Raw genomic sequence first — 26,096 nt, forward strand, 5'->3', positions numbered from 1 at the left:
ATCTACAACATCTAATCTTCAATCCCATTGTCTCCGTTGTAGCTGTGTGAAGTCGGTATATGCTATGTGTGGCTGAATCATCCTCCCCCACTGACTTGTCTCTCTGTGAGATCGGGCAAAGTGTGCAGTCCCCCTTGGTACATCTTGCCTCTCTCCAAACTATCATCTGACTCTCTCTGAAAGGTACATCTCAATCACTCTTTGGCGATTCATTGGTCGCCCAATCAAGTATCTCTCCTATCTGCAATACGGTAGCTCCTCACTATCATCTGACCATCCAGGGCAATCAAGATATGGCCTCCATGTGAACTCTCTCAATCTGTCTAGCTCATGTCGCCAATACAATATGTATCCGAAAGAACCCTATCTCAATGTACCCCCATAGCAGTACACATATGGTTGATGTGGTACTACCTGTCTCTCTGCAATCAATCGACAGATGGCTATGTGCTCAAATGCCCATACCTGTAACAGTGTGACCCCACAGCTCAAAGTCTGTACCCTCTAATATGCTATCTGATGTAGCTAAAAATATAGCATGGCAAGCACACATGGTCCCCATGCATATACAGTCCCCTCTATCGCCATCCATGTCCCTGTCTATCCCCTGCTAATAGGCATGCTATAACCATGGCTATCACCACATATCGATGATCGTACTCTGATGCCATGGTCTCCTAGCCAATCTCCCTCTTTATGATATCCAGATCATCTGCATCACACTCAAATAATCTACACAAAGTGTCTCTCCTTGTCACTAGGTCATACACTATCATCTCCCCATGAATTGGAATGCGAAGGATATGCCACACATCCTCTAGTGTCACAGTCGCCTCTCCAATTGGCAGATGGAAAGAGGAAGTCTCTGAATGCCATCACTCTGCCAATGCGATAAGTAGTCCTGTGTTTGCCCTAATCTCGGGCATGAATGTAATATAGTATAATCTAAGTCCTGCTAATGTATCTCTATCTGTCCTCCTAAGTCTATGTCGCAACATGAAACAGTCGGGTCTATTCTCCCGCGCAATCAATGGATACTATCGACTCTGCATCACAATTGGGGCACACTTCATCAGTTTTAGGGTTTTCTCCTAAGGTCTACATTTCCTTGTTTCATGCACAAATCAGGGTGTTTCTTATCTCTTTTGACCTATCCTACCCTTATCCCCCTTTTCAGGATCATCCACGCACTGTTTTCAGTCAAATTAGGGTCCTAAGTGCACAACTGTGCCTGTGTACCCTATCCCGTGCCTGTGTAGCATCAAGCTGCACCTGTGTACCCTACACAGGCATATAACATCCTCACACAAGCACAAAATGTGCCCACACAGGTGTAGATGTCCCTTTTTCCATTCCCTATGGGCCTCGCAATGTCCCGCAATCAAGCAAAATTCATGAAATTGACAATATGGGTTTTTGAGATACATACCGCTGCTCTCACATCATCTGATCATCTGTAGGTGTGTACATGTTCCCTAAGGTGATCTGCCATTAGAATGTTCACCATCTCGATGCAAGGGTCCTTTTATAGAGCAACAATTCCTCCACTTTGGCTAGTGCAAATGAGCTCTTTTCATTCTCTTTGTCTCCTATATAGATCTTTGTCAGTACCTAGATGGACGTGCATCCTCTCCATCTTATGTTGGTCATGGTCTTTTGTGCCTTCTATTGCTTGTAATTCATGTATCCAACCTTTGATTCTTGATCTGTTCAAACTTATCATTTTCTATTATTCTTATCGATCAATTGGCCTCTTTTCTGGATGTTTCCGGCCAATTCCTCGAGGGGGCATGCATATGTCATTGTCACTGTTTGGGGCATTTTCATTATTGTTCTTTGAAACAACACTTAAAATCGCATTGTCTCAAAGAGGGGCAAAATGTAGACATCTAAAAATGGTCAACACTTGTGGAGTCATACTTTAACATTTGTGCATTGCCTTATTTTAGGGTTTTTGCATCGCATTAACATTTCTTCTATGTTGCGCACTTGGTCTTTATCATTTGTGAGCATCGAGTCCTTCTGCATTCCTCATTTTTCTTGCTTTTGAATTTGGTCTTGTCGATAACAATCTTCAGTCATGATTTTGGTCGATCTCATCCTGTCACATCAATGTGCATGCTCATTTGTCATATTTTGGACATCATCAATTCGATTTCATTTTGGACATCGTCAATCCTAATCGATGATAGAATTAGGGTTTTGTCCTCTTGTCAATGTTGTCATCTTGCAATCGATTCATCATCAATCCTCGTCCTTGTCAATCTTGTCATTTTGCGATCGATTCATCATTGATCCTTGTCCTCTTGTCAATCTTGTCATTTTGTGATCGATTCATCATCGATCCTTGTCCTCTTGTCAATCTTGTCATTTTGTGATCGATTTGTCATTGATCATTGTCCTTTTCAATCATGTCAATTTTTATCAATTAGTCATTGTTCCTCATCAATTGGCGCTTATCAATTTGATCTCTTTATCAATCTTGGTCAATTTATCAATCAAATCATTTATCAACATTGGTCCTTTTTTAATCAAAATCAAAATCATGATCAAATCGACCTACATCAATTATCTTTTGTCAAGACCTAATTATCATCCTTGCATTTCTAATTCATCTTCTTTCTCCTCCATAATTCTCCATTGTCCTTCTTTCTCCTTCAAATTGCTTTGTTTGTGGATCTCACCTACAAATGCAAAGGCAAAGCAAGATTGACAAGATGAAATGGCAGCGTTAGGATACTAGAAGCGTGATTGATTTCTCTAAAAATGTGATTAGATTCGATAATGTGATTAATTGATCAAGAACAAATCTGTATTTCATGTTTTAAGAAAATTCTGAGAGGTAGGAGAGTATGCTCTTGTCTTTATAGACAATTAGAAATCCAGACCCTTGATGTGTTTTCCTTAAATTTGAGATTTGTATATTTTGGGATCGATTTGTCATCGATCCTTGTCCTCTTGTCAATCTTGTCATCTTGCGATTGATTCGTCATCGATCCTCATCCTTGTCAATCTTGTCATTTTGCGATCGATTCATCATCGATCCTCCATAATTCTCCATTGTCCTTCTTTCTCCTTCAAATTGCTTTGTTTGTGGATCTCACCTACAAATGCAAAGGCATAGCAAGATTGACAAGATGAAATGGTAGCATTAGGATACTAGAAGCGTGATTGATTTCTCTGAAAATGTGATTAGATTCGATAATGTAATTAATTGATACTTTGATTGATACGCTGCCATTTCATCTTGTCAATCTTGCTTTCATACTATGCTTTTGCATTTGTAGGTGAGATCCACAAACAAAGTAATTTGAAGGAGAAAGAAGGACAATGGAGAATTATGGATGAGACATTCGCATTTGTGATGGTTTGCATTTGATTTGAATGTCTTGTTTTCATATCTCTATTGAATATTTTTAGGATTTCTTTTCATTGCAATTTAGTTTTCGTGGTTGAGCTAGTCGAATTTGCTATTTGCTTTGATGAATTCCAAATGCAAATCTATAGTAACCAATCATTTACAAACCTTGAGGTAGCATTTTTGTACTCTTTTGATTATTTATGACATCCTTTGTCATTGATGTCATTTTTGTACTCTTTTGATTATTTCTAATTCAAGACCTAATGACAAAAACAATCACAAAATGACAAGATTGACAAGGATGAGGATCGATGATGAATCAATCACAAGATGACAAGATTGACAAGAGGACAATGATCGATGACAAATCGATCCCAAAATATACAAATCTCAAATTTAAGGAAAATGCCTCAAGGGTTTGGATTTTTTATTGTCTATAAAGACAAGAGCATACTCTCCTCCCTCTTAGAATTTTCTTAAAACATGAAATACAGATTTATTCTTGACCAATTAATCACATTATCGAATCTAATCACATTTTCAGAGAAATCAATCATGCTTCTAATATCCTAACGCTACCATCTCATCTTGTCAATCTTGCTATGCCTTTGCATTTGTAGGTGAGATCCACAAACAAAGCAATTTGAAGGAGAAAGAAGGACAATGGAGAATTATAGAGGATCGATGATGAATCAATCACAAAATGACAAGATTGACAAGGACGAGGATCAATGATGAATCGATCGCAAGATGACAAGATTGACAAGAGCACAAGGATCGGTGACGAATCTATCCCAAAATATAAAAATCTCAAATTTAAGGAAAACGCCTAAAGGGTCTGGATTTCTGATTGTCTATAAAGACAAGAGCATACTCTCCTACCTCTCAGAATTTTCTTAAAACATGAAATACAGATTTTTTCTTTAACCAGATAGCAAGTTAGGTGCCTAAAAAAAAAGAATTTAATGAATACATGATGTTTGGTTGATTCTCCTCAGGCAACTTGCAAAGACAATCAATCAGTAGTCATATTGTCTTTGTGCAACAAGAGTTCTGCAAAAAATAGATTAGGTTGTGAAAATTTCTCAGACAGACGAAGAACAAGATAGGGTCAACGTCAGTATGATAAAAATTGAATGGGAAAACTTGACAAAAGAAATTTTCTTTTTAACCTAGAAATATAGGTTTGTACAACAATTCTCATCGACTTGTATGATAATTCATACATGATCATATGATAATTGCATTTTGTCATCTGACACTATGGGAAAACTCATATGACAATTCACAGAAACTGTACGAATGAAAATCCGAAGAAAAAAAAATCTGAAAAGAATAAAAATAAAAATTTGTCTTTGAGGCCAAAAAATGTAGTCTCCTGCCCCACGGTGGGTGCTAGAAATGTGTGTGTGAAAAAGTGACATAAGTTTGTAAGCTGCAAGACACAACACTTCAACTAAGTCATTACATGTATGGTTAGACAGTATAAGCATAAATAATAAAACCATTACAAATCGACCCATTGCCTTCTAAAAGATGTGAGTATAAGATTGCTCTCAAATTTGTATAAACAATACCATGTTAGATTCAATGATAGTCCCAAAGACACTGAGAAGGGGGGTGAATCACTGTCTTACCGGTTAGCAGAATATTTAAACTTATTAATAACTTTACATTCCAAAACAGTGTACTGCTAAATAAGAATTATTGCAATAAACAAAAATAATAGAGACAGCATAGAAACACACCATAACACAAGATTTTTAACAAGGAAACTCAGTGTGGGAAAAACCTCGGTGGGATTTATGACCCACAATATTTACTCACTGGCTAATGAATAAATACTACTTACAATGAGGGTCTGCACATGCAGGGAGGCCAACAACCTAGAGCTCACTACTCAATAAAGAGTCACACTGACTACAAAATGGATTATCAAATCCAATACAATGTACTGCTCAAAACAACATCTCTCATGCCAGGTTTAGTATCAGTTTAAGCTCAGTCAATAACCAAAACCTTCGTTGTCAACTATATCACCTTCTGCAATAAAATTGTCTCGTCACCTACCACAATTCCTTATCTCTCTCTCTCATATCAAAATGACTTATAAGATCTTATACATATATGAGTCTTTTACAATATACCATGTTGGCTTACAAAAGATAAATACATTACAAAACAATTTATATAAACAAAAAACTTTATCCCATGTTGGTTGGAGTGTTGGTATGCTTTGTTGTCGATGTAATCTAAATGTCAGTGAAGTGCCTGCCAGTGCCAGTGTATGAAGTTTGTGATGTCAAGCATGTAGAAACCAATTGCCGGTGAGTTGCCAATTGGTTGCCATCCATGACAACATCAACTATTCTCATAAGAGTGTAGAATGCCAACAATCTCCCCCTTTGTTATTGATGGTAACACTCATGAGAAAAATCCAAAACAGTTATCCAAAAACTAAAATCCAAAAAGATGTGCTCCCCCTGAGCAACTGATCTCCTTTGTACATGCATTTTTCTCTCCACTACTCCCCCTTTGACATCAATGACAAAGGATGTCATAAATAATCAAAAGAGTACAAAAATGCTACCTCAAGGTTTGTAACCAATTGGTTACTATAGATAGAAATTTGGAATTCATCAAAGCAAATAGCAAATTAGACTAGCTCAACCACGAAAACTAAATTGCAATGAAAAGAAATCCTAAAAACATTCAATAGAGATATGAAAACAAGACATTCAAATCAAATGCAAACCATCACAAACGCGAATGTCTCCTCCATAATTCTCCATTGTCCTTCTTTCTCCTTCAAATTGCTTTGTTTGTAGATCTCACATACAAATGCAAAGGCATAGCAAGATTGACAAGATGAAATGGCAGCGTTAGGATACTAGAAGCATGATTGATTTCTCTGAAAATGTGATTAGATTCGATAATGTGATTAATTGATCCTTTGATTGAAGAAACTCATCCAATTTATAGACAAATTGGAGAGATGACAAGATTAGCATGAAGAGATTTGAAAGGAAATTTCAAATCAAGAATGACGAATATGACAAATTATGACAAGATTGACATGCAAAATTGATTGATTGACAAATTATGACAAAATTGACAAGATTGCTATGCAAAATTGATTGATTGACAAATTATGACAACTTATGACAAGATTGACATGTCATTCCCATGAAATTAGGGGAAATATTAGAAAAATAGGAGAAAATAGAAAATTAGGTTAGAAATGATGAATTGGAAATTAGGAAATTAGAAATTAGAAAATTAGGTAAATTAATTAATAATTTTTCATTCATTAATTAATTCACAAGAAGATATGATATTAATTAGCCAATTAAATAAATATTTAATTGTGACAAGAAGACTTAGGATAAATAAATAAATTATTTAACCTAGAGGGAAAATGACAAACAAGATTAAATGAACAAATCATAAAACCCTAGAAGATGAATTAGAAATGCAAGGATGACAATTAGGTCTTGACAAAAGATAATTGATGTAGCTCAATTTGATCATGATTTTGATTTTGATTGACAAAGGACCAATACTGATAAATGATTTGATTGATAAATTGACCAAGATTGATAAAGAGATCAAATTGATAAGCGCCAATTGACGAGAAACAATGACTAATTGATCAAAATTGACATGATTGAAAAGGACAACAATCGATGACAAATCGATCACAAAATGACAAGATTGACAAGAGGACAAGGATGGATGATGAATCGATCGCAAAATGACAAGATTGATGAGGACAAGGATCGATGATGAATAGATCAAAAAATGACAAGATTGATAAGGATGAGGATCGATGACGAATCAATCATAAGATGACAAGATTGACAAGAGGACAAGGATCGATGACGAATTGATCGCAAAATGACAAGATTGACAAGGACGAGGATCGATGACGAATCAATCAGAAGATGACAAGATTGACAAGAGGACAAAACCCTAATTCTATCATCGATTAGGATTGACGATGTCCAAAATGAAATCGAATTGACGATGTCCAAAATATGACAAATGAGCACGAACATTGATGCGACAGGATGAGATCAACCAAAATCATGACTGAAGATTGTTATCGACAAGACCAAATTCAAAAGTGAGAAAAATGAGGAATGCAGAAGAAGGACTCGATGCTCACAAATGATAAAGACCAAGTGCACAATATAGGAGAAATGTTAATGCGACGCAAAAACCCTAAAATAAGGCAATGCACAAATGTTAAATTATGACTCTACAAGCATTGACCATTTTTACATGTCTATAGTTACAATCTGAAAGATGTCCACCAAAATCATATTTATACTCTGCATATATCTATTGTTGTCATCTAAAGTTGCCTCAGTCTACTAGATCATACCGGTGAGATAGTGCATTTTCTACTTTGGTGATCGTTCTCCTTGTACTATTGCCTTAGATAATTCAGCTCTCTGAGTAATCAGATTATCCAGCCTTGGACCAAGTTTATCTTTTAGTTCCCAGGCATTAGACCTTATTCTTGCCTTCTCTTTCTCAAGTTTTTCTAAATTTTCCTCAAAACTATCATTTCCTGCTCAAAAACTGATATAACTCCAGATGAACCTATAATATTATCCGCAATGTCATTAATTTCCTTCTGTGTCTTCTTGATCTCCTCATCAATGTCCTTAGTCAAACAGTGAGGTTTACATGCTTCCCTATGTAGCTCCTTATACTCCAAAATTGTAGAATTGAGTACTGGTAAAAGTGTATCCACATGATCGGTACATTTGCTTATAGTGTTTTCAAAGAATGTGTCTTTCTCTTTTTCAACTCTCTCCTTTATGATATCCTCATTCACCTTGTCTATAGTTATAACATTATCAGAAATGAATTTGGATAATGTGTCCAATTTACCTAAAGAATCCTTAATGTGATCTATCTAACATGTAGGGGCAATCATTTTTAGAATAGGTAAAGTGTTGTCAATTGCCTTAAAAGCCAATGCATTGCAATCAGTTATCCTCTTAATAGAATCCAAAACCACCTCTATGATATTGGTAGGTCTGAAATCACCTATAGATGTACTTGGTTCTATTGTAGGTTTCTCCTCAACAGATGTCTGACCAATCACCTTAACTATATCCTCTTTACTTCCATCAAATGTATCCATTTTTCTTTTATTTTCCTTTGGTGGATTTGTCTATGTTTGCACCTCAACCTTTAATGGTTTCTCAGATTGTTTCAGTGTCTCAGTAACTATCGATTTCTTAGTCTCAACATGAACCTCTGCCTCTGTTTGTTTCTCTGAAAGTTCTACTGTCGGTTTCTCAGTCTTTGGTGGCCCTATTCTAGTACCTTTGTCTTCTATAGGTTTTTCAGTCTCTTTTGGTTGCTCTGTTTGGGTTGGTATCTCAGTTTCCTAAGAGTCAATTGTTTGTGCCAGTTTCTCTGAAATCTTTCTATTATCAGCATTATCTGCCTTAACCTCTAAACTATCTTTATCCACAATAATGTTAATGTCTTGAGTATCCACATTCATTGTAAAGAGTATCTCCGACTCTGGATTAGTATTGTCAAGAGTTATACCTTCAATATCAATAACTGATGGATCTTCTGTGTGTACTGGTGGTGTATCCAAAGGAGGCGGTGGAAGATTATCTGTAACCTTTATGTTTGGAATACCACTAATTTTGTGTTTACCCTTGTCCTTGTCTTAAGGATATACTTTGAATGTCTTTTTTAGGTCTACTCTTTTCCTCTTGCTTTTCCTTCTCTACAAAGAATATATCCCATTTATCTACAGTCTCATCTACAATCTCTTTTACCCTTTTAGCCATCAAGCTTACTTATCGGTGTCCACTAACAAATACTGATTGGTTAGCTTCATAAATAAGTTCATCTATTTCTTCTTTGGAGTTTACCGGGTGAATAGCCAAGAGTGCTTCAACTTTCAATTTCTTATCCAATTCCATTACAGATAGCCTTTTTGCTTCTAGTCTCATGTATAAATCATTTGGAATCTCATCAATCACTTCTATCAACACTTTCTTGTAAATGTCTAAGTGCAAAATAATACTCTCTTCAATTGTGCTTTTGTCAGAATCATTAGAAGAAATATACCATTTATTCACATTAGATAGATTACCTTCCTATGTTATCTCATTCAATAAATCATTCAATGTGGGGATAACCGGTGTCTATTTCTTCTTAAGTGTAAGTTTCTTCTTGGGTTCCCTAACTTCTTGCTATTTCTTTCTTAGAGTCTTGGTTTTCTTAGGTGAAGGAAAGGGTGTCGGTGAGGGTTTTCTTTCCTTTCTACTCTTTTAAACTCAATAGCCTTACAACTATCAGTATTAGAGGATGTTACAACCGATGAAACATGTGCTTCAGGTTGTAGTGCTTCAAGCTCACTGGCTGATATACCACTGATGTTCATGACTTTTTCTTTGATTTCCTTTACCTTCTTGGAGGCATCTCTAATGAATTTTTCTCTTCTCTTAGTCCTTTTCTACATAGATATATTTCTCTCTATGGTTTTTGCATTTCCAAAGAATTTCTTAGAGGGCTCTCTTGGTGCATCAAGTAGAGCTTTAGCATAAGTTTCCAAAATAGATAGGTCTACCTCATATCCCATCTCCGTAACCCAAATAGTTCTAGGACTTACTGCTTCCATCCAAGTTTCATCTTTTTTAATCACAAAATAGATTTCCTTGTCATATTTATCAACTATTCTCTGTGGTAGTCTCTCCCTTGCTCTCATCTTAGATTGGAATGTCTTGAAATAGTCTGTAATGTTCTTAATACTGTCAGTGCCCATACCAGTGAAAGCATCTTATATCGGTCTTCCTACCAAAATGTCATAACCAAAATCCTTGTGACCTATGTTGGATATCTCCTTGATAAAGTACAACATTAGGCATACTAGAAGGTTTCCCAAATGGAAAGTACCTTTCTTGTCTCCCTTAATCTTTTTCAAATTGTCAATTAATTCATCGTTAAGCCATTCACACACATCAATCTCAACATTAGTGTTTACCATCTCATATGCACTATGAATACATAGGCTAGAAACATAATTTAATCTATTTGCATGAGTAGCTTTGTAACCTAGTACCATACTCACATATCTCACATTGATATCCTTAACATCACTCACTCTAAGTGACCTATTATCAAATGTTTCTCTGGTTAAATCCATAACTCCTCTGTTAGGAATCTTCTTGGTTTTATCAAGTCTACTACCGATTGAAGGTAAACCAATAACTGCCTTAATTTCATCTTTGGTTATCTTGTAAATTGACTCTAACCACATTAATTCTCCATGGACTCTACTTAATACAAGTCTGACAACTTCCTTTGGAAATTTGGGAATGTTCAGAATCTCTACAAAACCTAAATTTTCCACAACCTTATGTTCAGGTTTGATCACACCATGTTCATCAGTAATGACCTCATTAAACATTTTCTTCAACTCCTTAGTCCCTAGGTTTTGTCTATTGCAATGTATGTAAATTATAAGGTCTTCTGCAAATGCTACACCCTTTGGTATTTTCAAAAAAGATCCTACAGAGTCATTTTGTTTTGCAATCTCGAGGATAATCTTGAATACGGGTCTAGGGCGTTTAACATTTTCCACAATGGTTGGGTTCGAAATAAACTCTGGAATAGAAGATGAGGAAGCCATTTCAAAGAAAAATACCTCTAAACCAAAATTCTGAATGCTTGAAAATCACTTCACAGCTTTGCCTTAGAATGGCTTTGCTCAATTTCGCGCTCTCTGATCATTTGAATGCTTGGTGAGTTCAAAATGAGGGTTTTTCGGTGCTTTATAGCCAAAAAGGTTCTTTAAACTATATTAAATGCTCACCGGTTAAGTGAAAACTTAACACATCCACTGGTAAAGAAGAAATTTATCTTCTCACCATCAACTGAGGGTAGAATGCATGATTTTCAACTTGCTGCAATACCCCCTAAGGATTATTCCTATTAGATGAAGAATCTCCTACCGGTGGAGGATTACTCTGTTCTACTGGTGCAGAGATAGTTTCATCAGTTCTCTGATCACTCTTCTTAATCCATTGTTTTGAAAATTCTTTCTTATCTTCATCTACCTTTTCTTTGCCCTTCAAACTAGATCCTTTGTTGTTTGCTGGTGCATTCTTGCTTCTACAGAATTTAGCAATATGTCCAATCTTGTTACATGCATAACAAATTACATTATTCCTTTGAATAGCCTTTCCATATCTTTGACCAGTTTGTGATCTGCATTGATTAGATAAATGCCCAGATCTTCCACAAACATAGCATTTCACATTCATTCTGCAATTTTCTGAATTATGACCAACTTTGTTGCATTTGGAACATTGACCGGTGGGTGAGTTCATATTCTAATTATTTCTAAATCTACACTGATTTGCTCTATGACCATATTTGTTGCAATTAAAACATTTGTCATTAAATTTATAAGAATTAGGTTGTCTTACCAATTTGTTTTGATCTTGATTGTTTGCAGTACCGAAACTTTCTCCATGTTCAAATCCAAGTCCATTAGTATTTCCATCGGGTTTTTGTCTTTCAAGCATGTCATCAAGTTCTTTTGAACTTTTCTTGAATTTGTCTTTGTGTTTATTTGCAGTAGCCAACTCATTTTCCAGAATTCCAACTTGTCTCACAAGCTCAACTTTATCATGTTGCATGTGAATTAGATCTATCTTTAGCATATCATTTTCATGACCAAGTCTCTGATTTTCATTTCCAACATCATTAAGTCTCCTAGCCAAGTCTTCTTCATTCTTCTTCCTATCTTCAATATCCTTACATAACCTCATAGTCATATCTTGCATTTCATTCTTCATTTTGCTATTCTCTTATCTCAACTTATTTGCAATGTCTCTAAGAGTCTCTTTTTCATCATCATCATTCTGCATCTTCTCATGAAGTTCTTTTCTTTTATTCTATGCTATAACAAAGTTTTCTTGAATTAATTTAATGAATTCCTGTACAATCCTCAGATCATCTTCAAGTTTGATATTCTTCAATTTTTCTGCATCAAAATCTTCAAGAGCTCCTTCCAACTATTTTCTTAAGTTCTCCATCTGTACCAGTGTAAGAATCTTCCTCAAGATGATAGGATTTTGAAAATAGAGGACCAGGCTCTGATACCAATTATTAGATTCAATGACAGTCCCAAAGACACTGAGAGGGGGGGTGAATCAATGTCTTATCAGTTAGAAGAATATTTAAACTTATTAATAACTTTGCATCCCAAAATATTGTACTAGTAAATGAGAATTATTGTAATAAATAGAAATAATAAAGACATCATAGAAACACACCATAACACAAGATATTTAATGAGGAAACCCAATGTGGGAAAAACCTTGGTGGGATTTGTGACCCACAATATTTACTCACTGGCCAATGAATAAATACTACTTATAATGAGGGGCCTGCACATACAGGGAGGCCAACATCCTAGAGCTCACTACTCAATAAAGAGTCACACTGACTACAAAATGGATTATCAAATCCAATACTAATGCTCAAAATAGCATCTCTCATGCCAGGTTCAGTTTAGGTTTAAACTTAGTCAATAACCAAAACCTTCCTTGTCAACTATATCACCTTATACAATAAAATTGTCTCATCACCTACCACAATTCCTTATCTCTCTCTCATATCAAAATGACTTATAAGATCTTGTACATATATGAGTCTTTTACAATTTACCATGTCAGCTTACAAAAGATAATTACATTACAAAACAATTTATATAAACAAAAAACTTTATCCCATGTCAGTTGGAGTGTCAGTATGCTTTTTTGCCGATGTAATCTGAATGTCAGTGAAGTGTCTGCCAGTGCCAGTGTCTATCGGTATATGAAGTTTGTGATGTCGGGCATGTAGAAGCCAATTGCTGATGAGTTGCTAGTTGGTTTCCATCAATGACAACATCAACTATTCTCATAAGAGTGTAGAATGCCAACATACCAGTGACTAGACTACACCAAGATGAAGGATTTAATCTATATGAGCATGAGATTAAGCTAAATGGATGCAAGATGGATGAAAGATTCAAGAAATCATGGATAAAATAAATATGCATAAAAGCTAAACTAAGATGCAATAATCTCAAAAAGAAAGCACAATATATTGAATGACTCCAGAGCAAAAAGTGTATAATAATAAATCTCCAGGGCATTTTGAATGAGAGATGAAGGTTGAATTTATGGAGAATCACAAGAGAGATCAAGAAAAAACACAATTTAGGATAATTGAAATAATTGAGAAATCAGATTCAGTTAACCTTGAGATAGATTCCAATTATAGTTTAATTGAAATGCATTCAGATCATAAGTTCAAGTTTTCTTTAGAAATATAACTCAATTAATTCCATGCACTTGAGATAAAAAAATAGGTAATTCTTTGATTTATTCAAGAAAATAGTCTTTTCAATGCAACTGAACTTCTTTTCTCAAAAGCTTTGAATTCTAATTTTAGAGAATGATTAAATTCCTTTTAATTGCTTTTTTGATTTCAAGTTCTCAATTTAGAAGAAGAAATATTATCTCAAGTTTGATTTCTCTCAATTCAATTCTTTTCTTTTATTTTCAATTTAACTCTTGCTTTGTGATTAATTCCTCTTTTGTGATAAATTAATTCCTTTTTTATGATTAAATGATAAATTTATTAATTAATTAAATATGCTAGGATATTTAATAAATTAAAATAGGATAATTGATCAAAATGATTTTCTTGGAGTGATTCAATTAATTAAATAAATATTTAATTAATATTGAGTAATTGGTTTTCCATGTAATATTTGATGATTAAAGAATTAATAAATTGTGTGCTCAAGATTGATTTAAGTTCCTTTGGTTAGGACCTTGGTGATGTTGTCGAAATTAGGGGCCCATGGTTTAGATGAGCATTTTTAGGGTATTACAGTATCAGAGCTGGTTATGAACTAGCTAGTGGTAGAGTTGTTTGTGAACATTGAGGCATTCCTTTGGGTGGACAAATCACCGATTGGAGGAAGGTTGCGCATGTGTTCAATAGATCACTGAGGGGAGGCAATTGAAATCGGTAGTCAAATCACTGAGTTGAGGCAGTTCACTAGATTGGAAGTGGAGATGCCGCCTAGAAGGACAAACCCCTGGAGGGTAGAGAAGATGATGGAAGACTTCAAGAATGAAATAAAGAATGAAATCCAAAATGCTTTGGCTAGTTTGCGGAGAAACCTTGAATCTGAGGATGAATATGAAGAAGCCGACAAAGAGCTTGAAGAAGCTGAAGGACCGAAGGATGTAAGAGAGGAAAGTGTTGGTGTAAATAAATATTCATTATGGATATTATTACACTTTACTTAAGTTAACTTAGGATAATGCATCTCTTCATAGTTTGGATTTGAGACACTTAGGGAAGTATGCACATAGGGATAGAGCTTGTAGGAGAAATTCCACCTTTTGTGGTCTTATTTTGTTGTTACACTCCACATTCGATGGGTCATCCACCTCTTGTGGAATATTATATTATTTCTCCTACCTACCCCTAGTATTTCTTACCTACCCTTGTTTCTCATTGAGCCACATGTCATGGTTGTGTGCTCGTACATCCATATGGCCTTGCCTATATAAGCAAGCCTATATTCACTGTATTGGTTAATCCAGTTGATCATTTGCATATTGATGAGAATACAGTTTGTTCTTGTCATACTTTTGTCTCTCTTTTATACTTTTCATTGTGCCCTTCACCTTGGCTAAATCTCACATGGTATCAGAGCCATTGGGGCTTCATTGATTGGTTTTTGGAGACATTTTGGAAGGCTTCTATTTTTGGATCTAAGGAACAAGCATTTTTTGGAGGCATCTTGGAGCATTTTCGACCTCACCATTGCGTCCGGGAGGCCGTTTCCATAAAAATCGAGTATAAACTCGACCATTTTTGGCAAAAATTGACTTTTGTGGTGGAGGAATTGTTTTGCCCAATTTGGGCGGCACGGTACGGAAATTTCAGATTTATAAAAAAAATTCTGAAATTTTTTTCTAGTCTTTGAAAAGTTTTTTTTGAAAAAAAAATATTAAAAAAAAAAATTCGAAAAAAAAAATCCGAAGAGGGTCTTTTATTTTTTTCAAAAAAAAAGAAATTTTTTTTTTAGGGGGTCCGTAGAGCCGCCCCTCTCTACTCGGTCGTACTCCTCTACAAGTCCCATGCAGGCCAGCTCTAGTAGCCCCGAAGCCACTGGCTCTTGCAGCCCCAAGACCACCGGCCACCGGAAGCTCCGGCTCTCATGACCCCATCCTCCGGCACTGCTCCCTTGCGGCTCCGCCCGCGCCCGAAGACCCATCGCCGCTCACGGAAGACCAGGCCTCTGCACAACTCCCTCCACGTGGTGCCCCTGCATGCCGCCCACCCAGGCCTCTGCACAACTCCCTCTGCGCAACGCCTCTGCTGCCCACGCTACCCACAACACCTCCACTGCCTTGCACACCATCAGCTCCGCCACGCCAGTCACCGGCATCGACACCTCCCACCAGCCCTCCGCTCCGGCCCTCTGACGGACCTCAGGCAGCCACCTTTCGGCTATTGCCGATAGTCTTTTCTGGCTGCCATCAAACTTTTTCAATCATTGACTATCAATTTTCCGGCAATTGCCGACAGAAGACAGGTTGCCTACCATGTCAGTGCTCAGTCAACGCCACCTAGCATTTTTTTGCACAGTCAGCTTTATTTTGCCTAGTCAGCATTTTTTTGGAAATTCTTAGATCCCTCTCTGTTGAGTTGTTTGGTTTTTTGGGTCAACTTTGGAGGCCCATAACTTGCTCAATTTTTCTCCTTTTTGGGTGCAATTTTTTTTTATTTGGGCTAATTTTTTGCGCTCTTCGCAGTGGTGTCGTTATTTTTTCATTTTTCTACATAATTTTTTTGGAATTTTCAGATTTTCTCAGCTATACCTGTCCAATCTTAATTTTGCAACTTCAAAGGCCTTGTTTGAGCTCATACAACCTCCTTTTTAGGTGCCATTTTTTCTGAAAGTGCATATTTTTTTGTCTACTTTCATAATCTATGATCAGATTTCAGAGATTTTAAGTGGAAATTGTACTTTCAGTTGTTGGTCTTATTTGCCTATTTGGTACTTGTAAATTACTTGGACCTTAGTTTAGATCTCTTGCACTATTAGTTTGAGTCTCTTTTGGCCTTATTAAGGCAATTGTAAAATTGAAATCAGAAGTCCACTTTGCCATTTTTTGCAAGTGGCCCATTGTATATGCACTAAGTATAAAGTGTCAAATCACCACTTTTGGGGGGGGTTCTTTGATTGAGTGAATTTAGGGGGTGTCTTGTGTGATTGTGCCTCTCTTTCCTTGTGCTCTTTCATTTTTGTTGCAATGAGTCCTCATAAATTTCTACCTTTAACTCCACATAATTATGCATCATGGAATAGTAAAGTATGGAGCAAATTAATGGAAAAAGGTCTCACACATTACATAGATGGAATATAGAAGCACCACCTAATCCTAAGGCTGATCCTAATGCTCAGTTAGAATGGCTCACTAAGAATTGCATGGCTCTTGGAACTTTGCGCAAGTATGTATCAAATGACCTCATCTTTCACATTGAGAAGTGTACTACAATCAAAGATGCTTGGGATATGTTTTAGAAATTGTATGGTCAAGTTGATGAAATCAGAGGTTACAAAATTGACAATAAGCTCACTAACTTGGATCCCAAGAGTTTTGATATAATCCAAGATTATGTCACCAAAGCAAATGAGCTAAGGGAAAAGCTTAAGGATTGTGGAATTGACAAAAAGGATGTTCAGTTGATATTCAACTTGTTGGACAAGCTTGCACTAGAATATAAAGCATTTGTGTCTAGCTTCCAAACTCATCGTTTGATAGTGGGGAGTTCCTATGTTATGCCTTTATTTGATGCTTTCACAGAAGTGTTGATATTGGAAAAATCTAAGTTGTTGAACAAGGGGCTTCTCAAGTCTTCAAAGTCCAAGGCTTTGGTGGATAATCAAGGGAATCAAGGAAGTCAAGGCAAAGATTCCAACAAGTAGAAGCACTCTAAGTCAAAGCCACAACAGGAAAAAGGACAATCATCCTCTCCATCACAAGGCAATTTTTCATCCTCTTCCAAGAAGGGGACACCACCTAAGAAGGATAAACCAACTTGTGCATATTGCAAGAAGTATGGTCATGATGAGCATCAATGCCACAACAAGCAAGTTGATGAGTTAACTAATCTTCTTAAGAAAAACAACATCACCTTGCCTTCCGCCTACACAAAGAAGGATTCAACTCCTTCCTCTTCCTCACATTCTAAGGGAAAAGGGCAATCATTTGTGGCTACAACAGGTTCTTCACAGCAGTGGATACTTGACTTGGGTGCCTCATATCACATGGGTTCTACAAAGGAGCAATTTTCTTCATTAGAGCCATCTAAGGTACCTCACATTTACATAGGTGATGATACACAAGTAGAGGTTGAAGGGAAAGGTTCAGTTGACATGGATGATGGAACATTTGAGAATGTTCTTTATGTTCCTAACTTGTCTAACCTTCTCTCTATCTACCAAATCACTCACTATGGGAATGGGAAAAAGGTTGAGTTTACACCTAATTTGGTTGTGGTAAAGGAACTTGATGATGATGCCTTGGTAGCAGTGGGACAAGTCAATGACAACTCAAAGCTTTATTCATTCTCCCACTTTGTGCCAAGTTCACCTTCTAGGGCCTTCCTTACTCATTCAAATTCTAAAAGTAAGCTATGGCATGAGTGGTTTGGTCACCTCAACTATCGCTATCTTCAGCAGCTCAACACAAAAGACATGGTCACGGGTCTACCTCAAATCAATTTTTGAGAGGGTGTATGTTTAGGTTGTTCCATGGGCAAGCATCTTGAGGGGAAGTTTGATAAGGGGAAAGCTTGGAGAGCTTTGGAAGTTCTTCAACTTGTTCATAGTGATGTAGCAGGTCCATTTCCAGCACCTTCATTTAGCAAGGCCCACTATGTCCTCACCTTCATTCATGACTACTCCTGCTTCACTTGGGTCTACTTTCTCATTCATAAGAGTGAAGTATTTGATATATTTCAAGACTTCAAGACTTGTATGGAGAAGCAATCTGGGAAAGTGGTCAAGATTCTTCGTACAGATAATGGAAGGGAATATGTGAACAAGAGACTTGAGGATTTTTGTACATTTGAGGGGATTGATCTTCAACATTCTATTGCATACACTCCATAGCATAAAAGAGTTGCAGAATGCAAGAATAGAACTCTCAAAGAAATGGCTAGCTATATCATACATGCACATTCTCTTGATCCTTCTTTTTGGGCAGAGGATATCAGTTGTGCTACACACATCCAGAATTAGGTTCCTCACAAATCTTTGCAAGGTATTACTCCTTTTGAGGCTTGGGCTGGTAGGAAACCGATTGTGAGACATTTCAGAGTCTTTGGGTGTTCAGCATGGGCTCGTATACCTCCGCAGAAATGCAAGGCATTGGAACCTTAGAGTCGACCTTGCATATTTGTTGGATATCCTAAGGGTGTTAAGGCATATAGATTGATGGATCCTGAGACACATGAGGTGTTCATTGAGAGGAGTGTTCACTTTGAGGAAAGTTCTCCTAGCTTAGCCTCTCTACCTCCTCCACCTTCCTCCATTGTGGATAGTGATGCCAGTGATTCAGATGATAAGACTCCTTCAACTCTAACTTGCAGGGTTACACCTCCATAGGGTCCACATGCAGTTGAGGAGCCTTGTTCTCCACCTCCACCTAGACCTCATTGGGCTTGACAGACACTTGAGTCCATGGGTTCTCTTGTTGGGGATCCTTCAGATACATGGAGAACTCAATCATAGCATGAGGATCTTCCACATGCATTCATTGCTACCGCTTCTGATCCATAGATATTTTGGGAAGCATCAGGGGTTCCTGAGTGGGACCAAGCTATGGAGGAAGAGTGTAGTTCCTTGATGAGGAACAACACATGGGATTTAGTCCATCTCCCTAAGGGGAGAAAGATGGTTCAATGTAAGTGGATCTATCAGACCAATTTTGTAGTGGATGGTAGTGTGGATAAGTATAAGGCTTGGCTTGTTGTGAAAGGTTTCTCTCAGGTTGCAGGTGTTGGCTATACTGAGACCTTTGTGCCCGTAGCCAAGATGAACTCCATTTGCTTGACACTTGCTATTGTTGTAGCTCATGGTTGGATTGTACATCAGATGGATGTGAAGAGTGCTTTTCTTCATGGTGATCTTGATGAGGAGATTTATATGGAGCAACCATAGGGTTTCATCCAGGATACTTCCTTGATTTGCAGACTAAGGAAATCTCTCTATGGCCTTAAGAAGGCCCCTAGGGCTTGGTATGCCAAGATGGATTCCTTTCTTCTCTTAGTAGGCTTCACCAGATGTCATTCTGATCCAAATGTCTACATTTTATGACAGGATGACTCTCACTTGATACTTGTGCTCTATGTTGATGATTTAATCATTATAGGGAGTACCGCATCCATCATTAGCAGGGTCAAATTTGCTTTGTATGATAGATTTGCTATGACTGACTTGGGTCTTTTGCACTACTTTCTCAGGATAGAGATTTCACAGTCACCTTTTGGGATTACACTATGGCAACCCAAGTATGCTCTTGATTTACTTGCACACTTTCAAATGGCTAATTGTAAGCCTGCCCCAACTCCCTTTCTTTCAGGAGTCAAGCTTGAGGCTCAGTGTTCTTCTCCACTAGTTGATGCCACATTGTATCATTAGCTTGTGGGTAGTATCATCTACTTGACTCATACACACCCTGATATTTCATTTGTGGTTGGCATGGTTTCTCGCTTCATGCAAGAACCACATGAGCTTCATTGGAAAGCTTCCAAACACATCCTTCATTACATCCAGGGTACACATCACTATGGGATTCACTGTGCAGCAGGCACAAGACTTCACTTTGTTGGTTACATAGACTCTGATAGGGCTGGTGATCTTCATGATCGTAAGTCTACTTTAGGTTACAGTTTTCACCTTGGTCTAGGCCCCATTTATTGGTAGAGCAAGAAGCAACATGCTCTATCTCTCTCTTCAACTGAGGCTGAGTATCAAGGAGTTGTTAATGCAGTGACCAAGACCATTTGGCTTTAGCAAATTCTCATAGAGTTTGGGTTCACCACTCCACGGTTGACCATTGTAAATTGCAACAATTAGTGTGCTATTGCAATCTTGAAGAACTTGGTCCAGCACCAGTGGACCAAACACATCAAGATTCATATGCACCATATCTGAGAGCTGAATCAAGAGCAGGTCATTGATTTCCAGTAATGTCCTACAGCGGAGCAGGTTGTTGACATATTCACCAAACCTTTGACTAAGAGTAAGTTCTAGTAGTTGCGAGCTCTCCTAGGGGTGCAGGATGTGTCATTAGGGGGGGTCAGCTGACTTCTCCTTCCTCTCTTGTGGGGGGGACTTTTTCCTCTTTGAGGTTTTGTCCTTCTTCTTTGAGAGTCTTTTGTACATTCATCTCTCTTTTGGGGGTTGTTTTTTCCCATTGGGTTTTCTCCCTTTCTCCATTTGTGAGAGATTGCATTGCATAGTTTTTCTTGTATTTGCATTTTGTACATGGGTACCTATCATGGCCTAGTAGCCAAGACCCATCTTGCATTGTTGACTTGAGTCTTCATTCCCCTAAGTTGCACTTAAGGGGGGGGTGTCAGTGTAAATAAATATTCATTATGGATATTATTACACTTTACTTAAGTTAACTAAGGATAATGCATCTCTTCATAGTTTGGATTTGAGACACTTAGGGAAGTGTGCACATAGGGATAGAGCTTGTAGGAGAAATTCCACCTTTTGTGGTCTTATTTTGCTGTTACACTCCACATTTGGTGGGTCATCCACCTCTTGTGGAATATTATATTATTTGTCCTACCTACCCCTAGTATTTCTTACCTACCCTTGTTTCTCATTGAACCACATGTCATGATTGTGTGCTCGTACATCCATATGGCCTTGCCTATATAAGCAAGCCTATATTCATTGTATTGGTTAATCCAGTTGATCATTTGCATATTGATGAGAATATAATTTGTTCTTGTCATACTTTTGTCTCTCTTTTATACTTTTCATTGTGCCCTTGATCTTGGCTAAATCTCACAGAAAGATTCCTAAGAACAGTGGCGCAAGCGAGTAAAGTTCATAAAGTTGAAGTTTCCAACTTATTTGGAACACTAAACCTAGAGGATCTGATTGATTGGATCAAAGAGTTGGAGGATTACTTTGAGTTTGACGATGTCAAGGACCCACAGAGAGTCTAGTTGTCATAGACTAAGTTGAAAGGGCATGCTGCCTTATGGTGGAAAGAATTGCAGAAAGAAAGAGTAGAGAATGGTGAATTGAAAATCACTCGGTGGAGATAGATGGTTGCAAGATTGAAGGCCAAGTTCATACCATGAGACTATGAGTTAGAATTGTTTAAGAAGTTATAGAACCTAAAATAGAGAAACTTGACTGTGAAGGAATATACTGAGGAATTCTACAAGGTGATGATTAGATCTAGACATAGAGAGATGGACAGAGAAAAGGTGGCAAGGTACATAAATGAACTTGCATTTAACATTTAGGATGAGATGAGTATGTTGAGGGTTTCCACAGTTGAGGAAGCTTACCAGTATGCTTTGAAGGCTGAGGAGAAGATGAGAAGAAGACAACCAAATAGAGGTAAGGAGAAATTCAAAGGACAGATGAGTGACAATATAAAGAAATCAGTTGAGGAAGATGAATCAAAACCTAAGTGGAGTAAATAACTAGAAGAGTAAACATAGAGGAAAGGCACTGGCAGTATCGGTAGAGAATTTCCTGGCAAATGTTTCAAGTGTGGAGAAACCGGACTTAGATTTTATGAATGTTAGCAAGGAATGGCAAGAAGTTGTGTGGCAAGTGAGGAACCAGAAGGTGAAGGTACCCGATCTAATTGTGAACTAGAGCAAGGAGAATCCCTTATGTTCAGAAGAAAGGATATCAGATTACTCAGAGGAAGAGTCATCTTTTCTAGACTGTGTGTAAATCAGGTGGTAAGTGTTGCAAGGTTATTATGGATATTGGGAGTACTAACAATTTGGTATCTGAGGAGATGGTTGTGAAGCTTGGATTGAAGAGGCTTGAGCATCCTTTTCCTTATGAGGTGAGTTTGTTACAAGATGATCAAAAGATAGAAGTAAAGGAACAATGTTTGGTGAATTTTAATATTGGGCCTTTTAGGGATGAAGTTTTGTGTGATGTTGTATCTATGAGTGCTTGTCATGTCTTGATGGGAAGACCTTGGTAGTTTGATAGAGGAGCTATTTATGATTATAGAAGAAACCTAGTCACTATTGAGAAGGATGGGAATAAGTTCACATTGATTTATTTGAAGTAGAAAGAGGAGGTGAAGAATCTAAACCTTGGGAAAAGTTACAGTACTGAGAAACCGATTAGAGAGGTTATACCAAAAGGTGACTTGAAGAAAGATTTGATAGAACCAGTTGTAGAGGTTATATCGGAGGGTGACATGAGTTTGTAGAAGGACCTGACAAATAAACCTGATGGACATATGGAACTGGATGATAAAGAGCTTATGGTGACAAACCAGATGAAGTCTTGTGGTAGAAAAAAAAATCAAAGTTGCAGAAGAAATAAGGCAATAAACATAGACAATGTGCAGATCTGAAGCAAAGGAAGAGAAACAAAGAGAGTCGGGGGTTAGAGAAGCCGGTTGAGGCACCAGAGGAGCTAAATCAAAGATTGGCAGATAAAGAAGATGTTTGGATCAGGAATGAGCATGGGGTCTAAATTTTAAATCCTTTTAGATGTTCATGAGTTGCCTCTCATGGAGCATATTATTTCTACCTGGGGTGTCTAATGCAGGAGCATCCCCAGTCAATGAGCAATCTTGCATCAACAAAAAAAATTTCCTTTCAGTTTTGTTCTTGTTTAGTTCATTGTGTAATTTTTTGTGTTCTTACTGGTTGGTACTGGTAGTTTCTTGCTTTTCGTGGTAGATCTTATTTTTGGTTTCCAAGCTAGTTCATGTGCTTAATTTCATATTTTTATTTCATTTGGGTTCTTTTTCGATTAGTTATCACTTTTGGTTGACCATTTCTAGGTTCTGGGATAGTTCTTGTGCTTATTGGCTAGTTTTCCTTCATTACCAATGCGATTCTTGGCATGTGGATCTATTTTGGATCTTGTTCGATGTTCTTTGGCATGAAAATGACCTTCCTACTAAATTGCATTTCTTGGTTGTTATTTTTCAGAAAGATTTCTTTAATTTTTAGGGTCGACCTAGTTACATGTTTCATTTTCCTGCATTGGTAAATGTAATCTTATGAGGCTGACCCGGATATGTTCCAGTGGGTATAAATATGGAATTATGTAATCATTTGAAAGAGCAGAGGAAGTGGAATGGAGAATAAGGATTGAGATTCACATTTTGTCATCCGGTTGATTCTTAGAGTCCCGGTTGGATTGTATATGGCTTGAGGCCTGCGTGTAACCGGTTAACTACCAGATGTTTTTTGATGATTATATGATGATAACAAATTGGTTTCCATAATTTATAAAGCAATAATATGATCTATTTCTATATGTTTTCTTGTTTCTTTCATTGTGATACTCTTGTTGCATAAGCTGGTTGATTCACTTTGAGGGTTTTACTAGTTATGGTTGCATCAACAACAAAGAAAGGAAAAATGATTTCATCGAAACTGGTACCTACATAGAAAATCCCAAGTGGTGGTGAAACAAGATGTATAGTCCTTTGATATTAATATGCACCAACTTGACATTATGTCACACAAATTTTGAATTCAGACATTTAATGACCATTTTGCAACTATCCCACAAAGTGACAATTCATAACATTTAAAAGGCAAAATTTACATTCATTAGGCCATTGTGGGATATCCAAACAATGGAGGTTGGATAAATTTAGAGCAAGAAGCGAGCAACAAATTCAAAGTTGTTAATTTCATTACAAGTGCTTGATTTCAGAGAGCATCCTTTTTTCAAATTCAGTTGTTCAATTTCTATCACAATGTAGGGACCGTCTAAAAAGCCTAGGGTTAGAAGACAAAAGGAAAAGGAAAATGAAATAGAGAATCCCTTGGAACCAAAACCTAAAAAAAAAAAGGAGGGATGACACCTAAATCAAGATTTAATGGACCAATTTCCTGATTCTTGCCCCAAGTCAAAAATTTCATCTCAATCACATTTTTTAGGAGACAAGTATGAGAACTTAGGGGATGTCTAAATGCCCATGAGAGGGTATTAGTTGATGCTATATCATTTTAGAAAAAGAAACAAGGTAGAACCTATTTGCAACCCATGGGTTTTTAATATTGGAAAATTAGTAGTCCCCAATGTCTTTGTTAAAGTTGACTAGGTGATTCTGCTAGCCAAGAATTATGATCCTACGACTAAAGTGATATATGATGCTGGTAGAAAGTCGTTGTTGCCTATAACAAGGGACTACATGTCCAGAGTGTTTGACCTAGACCTAACCTTAGAAAAACCTATTGATATCAATCACTTGACAAATGAGTATTCTAGACTCAAGGACGTGTACAAGAGGTGGAGATTTCCAGCTCATAGGCCTAGGGATAGAAACAATCTTAGGGTGTTTGGCAAAAAATGAAGAACCCCATTTGAGTTAGATTTATTTGAAGAATACTTCAAGTAGACATTATTTATTTTGTCAAATTACAAGGATTGAGGCCAAAATTATTATGGATGTAGCTCCTATGGTGTTGGTTGTGGATGTGCAAATGCATGATGCTCAACCCTTTGATTATGTGTCTTTGATAGTCCACTAGATAAATCATGGATTGGAGAAAATCAAATCTAACCCTAATGAAATTCACTTCAAAAATTATTTTGTTCTTATGCACATTCTCTTGTATGTTCGGCAAGAACTGGATATGTGGACTAATGGCTTCAAAGTTAATGAGTATGACAAAAAAGGCATGAGAAAGCTAGTGTAGATGTGGACAACTACATGGGATCAAAGGTGTGCATGGTCCCAATATTTGTGTTTCAAAGAGTACTTTGTTAAACCTTTGTGCCAACTCCTTGGTAGACCATGAAATTATGTCCTAACTCCATAAATTCAGAAATTTCTCAAGCCTTAAGAGAATGACGAGCAATAGCTAGTCAACCACAATTGGGGAGACTAGTATGCCCTCAAGGACTATACAAAAATCAGAGTGTATGGATTTGACGGTCCCCCTTTGATACTCCCTAAAATGGTGCCAAACAGGATTGCTTACTTGGAGATTATAAGGCAGCTTACTGAAGCAAGCTCCACAAATTTGGGAGCTCATGGGAAATAATCTCTTATGCCTGGGTACTTATGTTTTGTAGAATTTATAGTTTCCTCCACCAAAGGTTATGGTCTCATAAAAAATAAGTTTTCCTACTATGGCATAGCACAGGATGAACCTAGGGTCATCTTCAATCCTGAAGGATTCATGAGTTTGGAAAAACAATCACAAAAGCTATGCTCTTATGAGCATGTTCAACTTGTACATGATGACTTGTTCAGAAACTTGAGTGAGCCACAAGCTATGGATAAGCTTGAAGCTTATGACACGGTGACTAGGGCTGAAGAATGGCCTTATACCCAAGGAATAAAATGCCCACCTTAGTGGAGACTGATAGAGTATTTGTTCATCTCATGGTTCAAAAGCTTGGTGAAAC

Source organism: Cryptomeria japonica, chromosome 5 (genome assembly GCF_030272615.1).
Source record: "Cryptomeria japonica chromosome 5, Sugi_1.0, whole genome shotgun sequence".
Lineage (NCBI taxonomy): Eukaryota > Viridiplantae > Streptophyta > Pinopsida > Cupressales > Cupressaceae > Cryptomeria > Cryptomeria japonica.